Genomic DNA, 4,925 nt, shown 5'->3' on the forward strand with positions numbered 1-4,925 from the left:
GGGGCACGAACCCGCGTCCCCTGCATCGGCAGCCGGACTCTCAACCACTGCGCCACCAGGGAAGCCCGAGAAGCTATACAATTTTATATGAGCAAATTTATTAAACTCTCAGTTGATGATTTCTGGGTTATGTATCTTGGGCACAAAGGCCTCCTCCCTCGTGTGAGGAGAGTGTTGTGACTGCGGGGGGATGGGGCGGGCGGGATTTCTGAGTTCCATAGCAAATTCCTCATTGACCCTGGCTGGCATTCGGCCTGCCGGCTGATCACTCTGTGTGTGTGTGTGTGTGTGTGTGTGTGTGTGTGTGTGTGTGTGTGTGTATGCGCTTGCGCGCGCGGGGCGGCAGATTGGGGGAGGTGGTGTTTGTCACATGACCCCACGTTATGTAGACCGGGACTGGGGGCAGTGCCTCTCAGACACCCAGCCCCTGCCCTCCAGGGTGCCAGTCCACTTGGGGAGAAGACAAGGAAATGTGTAAGGAGAAGAGTTTAGCTATATTATTTAAGTGCATAGGTGGCCCGCAGGGGAGCGAGGGAGATCCATGGGGGAAACCGCAAATGGAATCAGTGGGGTGGCTGGGGCCGAGGCTGGGCCTGGGAGAGGAGCTGCGGGCAGGCTTTCCGAAGGGCTCAGAGTTAATGGGCCGCAGAAGGTGAGAGAGCAGAACTGAAATCTGCCTGAAAGCAGCGCTCTTGAACGGTCACCTGCACAGTGAAAAGGAAGGACAGGGCTGTATGAAGAAGTGGGTCCATCCCAGCATGGGTCTGAGTGAGCAGGAGAGGAGCCCCTGCCCCCATCATCCACAAGCTGGGGCTGCCTCCCCCCTCCCTGCCGCAGACAGAGGGGCTTCAGAGAACCGCAGGCTGAGAGAGACGATGCCCAGCGCCCCCCATCGTGGTAGTACTGCTGGGCTCCCCGAAGAGCAGTCGCTCCCTGGAAGGGGACACCTCACCCCCGGCTTCCCCCTCAGGACTCCCAGAGGCCCAGCGGAAGACGGGTCTGCCAGCTCAAATTGAAGACACCGCCCACCCTCATGGAGCATCGGACGGACGACTGGCCCTGTCAACGTCCTGTCCCCAGGGCATCCCTGTCAGAGGCCAGATAATATAGTTTTCAGTGAGGGCTGCGAGTGCCGGCTCCGTGCCTGGACTCGTCCATTCCACCCTCGCGGTGGCCCTAGGAAGTTGGGAGCATGTCATCCCCATTCTCCAGATGAGCAGATGAGGCCAACGTGACAGAAGGGTTGAGGAGCTTGTTCTGAATCACTAGCTAGCAGGTGGCCGAGGCGAGGTGTGGATGAAGGACACTGGCCTCTAAGCCTGACGTCCTTTTGCGGGGAGGCGCTGCATCTGGATTGCTCCCTCACAGGGAGGCTCCGGGGCGTGGTGGGTGTGGCATGTCAGCTTGTCCTGAAGGCATCAGAGGTGAGTCCTGGTGACTATCCCCGCCCTGGCCTTGGGCCAGCCCATAAAGGAAGGAGGGTAAGAAAGAGAAACACCTTCTACTCTTGTGCTTAATGGGGGGGGGGCGGCCTCTGAAACACAGACTGACATTACCTTTGGATTCTCCTGAGATCAGAGCAGTTCTCATGGGTATTTACCAGTCGTTTGCATTACTGTGATAGAAGGCTACTCCCACTCCCCAAATCTTCAGCAGCCTCCCAGACACAAAACAAAGATACCAAGGAAGGAATCACAGAGGTAAGACTAATTTTAAAAGCCCAGGCCGATTTGAAGAAGAAAAAGAACTTTAGGAATTAAAAACAAAGCCACAGTCATTGAAATAAAAATCTCAACAGATGAATCGAACCACAGATCGGATGCCACCGAAGAAGGAAGCAGTGCCCTGGAAGATCGGTGGTGCCTGGGAAATCGCCTCCTGCCCCTCCTGTCCCGTTCCCCCTCTTAGCGATGCTGCTGCTTTCTCCTTCCCTGAGAAACTGCCGCAGCCCCTCCTCAGAGATCCAGCCTCTGTTCTTCAAGGCCCCTTATCCTGCCTTCTAGGCTTCAGATGACCTCAACCCCCTCCCTTTTCCCCAGGCTCCGGGGCTGGGGGGCAGCTTCTTCCTGTACCATCTCTGTTTCTCCAGCCCTCCGATCCCTGGGTAACCTAGTGGGGCTCGAGGCACCCATGACCTGCGGGGGCCTCACCACTCATCAAGCTCTCCCCTGCGGTTGACTGGGATGAAGGGCCAGTGCAGCAAGTGCCCGGGGGAGCCGCAGCGGCTGCTGCCCTGAACTGTCGTGGAGGGGACGCTGGGGATCAAGGCTGTGTGTGGGGTGACTCCACAGTGTCCCCGGGAGTGCACGGAGAAAAAACTGACAAGGTCCAATTCCTTACCTCTCAGCTCAAGGCACAGTATGCCAGCCAGAGCACTTCCATGGCAGCCCTAAAAATTCTCTTCCTCCTGTAACCTGCAGGGCTGACGGTACTGGAAATCAAACACGACCAACACAAACGAAACCTGCATCATTGTGCGGGTTGCAGAATCCCAAGGTCACCTGAATTCCCAGCCCCTCCATGTTTCTCGTGTGAAGGCTACGGCACTGGCTGGAGGAGTGGGACCCTGAAGCCTAGAATCGGGACATCGGGTTGCCCTCGGTGGAGGCTGACAGTCGGGAAGCCCCCGGTCCCCTGCAGCCTCCCTTGCGGGTGGAAGTAGCCTGCCCTCCCGTCTCTGGCAGGCTGCTGTTCTCTCCCTTGAGGACTGTGTCATCACCTCACCTGGCGCAGATGCCTTGCAAGGGGACACCCTCTGTCCTCCACACCTGTGCCACCACACCCTGTTGCCATTAGACCCATAACTGGGGCCTAATCACAGCATGATCCAGGGGGACAGACCAAAGCCTGACCCTAGAGGAAAGAGCTCATGCCTCAATACATATTTTCCATAAGGATATTAAAAAAATATTTTCCAGACTTCACTGATATCTACCAACTGAACTGTATTTGAACGTTTGTGGTAGTAGGTTCTCAGGGTGTGCGACTCAGTAGGTGAGGTGGGCCACTCGATGGGGTGGATTAACTGATAGCGTATTTACTAGAGGTTCCAGATTAAGAGTATTAGGACAGGGGCTTCCCTTCCCTGGTGGCGCAGTGGTTAAGAATCCGCCTGCCAATGCAGGGGACACGGGTTCGAGCCCTGGTCCGGGAAGATCCCACAGGCCGTGGAGCAACTAAGCCCGTGTGCCACAACTACTGAGCCTGCGCTCTAGAGCCCACGAGCCACAACTACTGAAGCCCGCGCGCCTAGAGCCCGTGCTGGGCAACGAGAAGCCACTGCAATGAGAGGCCCGCACACCACAACGAAGAGTAGCCCCCGCTCGCCGCAACTAGAGAAAGCCCGCGCGCAGCAACGAAGACCCAACGCAGCCAAAAATAAATAAATAAATAAATTTTAAAATAAGAAAAGTATTAGGACATACAGCTGGTGTGTAGTCTAGCACCTCACATGCTTGGCTTGGACCTACTACTGACCTGCATTTCATGGGTTTTGATGCCAGAAATGCCCTGACAGGAGGTGCAGGACAGAATCCCTAGGCTTAGGGAGAGAGGAATTTGAGAGTACATTCATCATATCCAGCCTGAACACTCCATCCCCCAACTGTGTTCCAGGGATAGGTCCAGAAGCAGCTCTTTTCAGCAAGGTGCTGAGAGAGCCATTAGCGCAGGAACACGAGCGGAAGGACTAAGGACCCCAGGAACAGTCTGGCACGTTCCAGGAAAAGCAAGAATGACGGGCTGGAGCCAGGTGAGCAAGGCACAGAAAATGAGCCTCTAGGGCTTCCCTGGTGGCACAGTGGTTGAGAGTCCGCCTGCCGATGCAGGGGACACGGGTTCGTGCCCCGGCCTGGGAAGATCCCACATGCCGCGGAGCGGCCGGGCCCGTGAGCCATGGCCACTGAGCCTGCGCGTCCGGAGCCTGTGCTGCGCTACGGGAAGAGGCCACGGCAGTGAGAGGCCCGCGTACCGCAAAAAAAAAAAAAAAAAAAAAAAGAAAGAAAAGAAAATGAGCCTCTAAGAAGGAAATAGTTGGGCAGCCTGCTACAGGACTGCTTGATGCGTATAACCCTAAATCCTCTAGTTCTGGGAGCAAAAACCTGACTTGAGTTGCCCCCGTGGAGAGTCACACCTTCTCACCCAGTTTCCAGACCCAGAGCCCCCTGATGGAAGGGGAGGCTGTGTTCCCTGGGAAGGACCTAGCTGCAGCATTGCTGGAAGTGCACAGCGCAAATCTTCCCAAGCCTTCCTAAAGGACCCATTCACTAAAGTGAAAGGTCGTCCTGGAGAAGAACAGGTGTGTCACACCTGTCAAGTGACATGGGGAAGACTTTGTTACCTTCTTGCTATCCCCAGCTCTAGAAGCGTGGGCACCTCTGGCGGATACCTAGATCCCTGGTGGTATGGGTACTAGCTCTGGACACTTCTCTGGATGTATTCTTGGGCGGGCAGGGGGCGGGTCCGTGCTTTACCTTAGAAGATCTCAGAGGCACACTCAGGAGGCGCTGGAATTCAGTGGGCGGGGCAAGAACTGTGTGTGGGGGTGGGCGCCACATTCTGGGCCCCGGGAGTGTGGAAGCTCCCAGGATACAGATCAAGGCAGCTCTCAGAGGCCAGGACTGGGCCCAGCCGGACAAGGAGTGACGGTGCTCGTTTGCCATCTGGGTGGGGTCGCCACCTTCCTCTTCCCCTTCTCCAAGTCACCCTGGGGAGCACAACGTCTCTTTTCTCTGCCGGGTCAGGGCGGGCCCAACGGTGTTCACGGGCTCTCCTGAGCCCTGGATCTTGCGGGGCGGCTTTTTCTTGGCCTTTCTCGCGGGAGGGCACAGACCTCCTGGGGCCGACGCAGGCCCCGCCCCGGGTCTCCAGGAAAGGAGGACTTTGCGTACAGCTCGCAAACAAGAGGGCTCAGGACTCTTCGGTTA

The 4,925-nt window shown here is 56.7% G+C and overlaps 1 long non-coding RNA gene across 1 annotated transcript; it reads left to right on the forward strand.

Moving 5' to 3' along the window:
- The first annotated feature begins 274 nt into the window (after positions 1-274).
- On the forward strand, positions 275-2,919 carry LOC113616871 (uncharacterized). Its single transcript, XR_003431433.1, has 2 exons — positions 275-1,424; positions 1,579-2,919. It is a non-coding gene; the product is annotated as an uncharacterized LOC113616871 (long non-coding RNA).
- Positions 2,920-4,925: the final 2,006 nt, after the last annotated feature.

This window comes from Aethalodelphis obliquidens, unplaced genomic scaffold, assembly GCF_003676395.1.
Source record: "Aethalodelphis obliquidens isolate GAN/ISIS:26980383/991018 unplaced genomic scaffold, ASM367639v1 scaffold699, whole genome shotgun sequence".
In the NCBI taxonomy this organism is placed as follows: domain Eukaryota; kingdom Metazoa; phylum Chordata; class Mammalia; order Artiodactyla; family Delphinidae; genus Aethalodelphis; species Aethalodelphis obliquidens.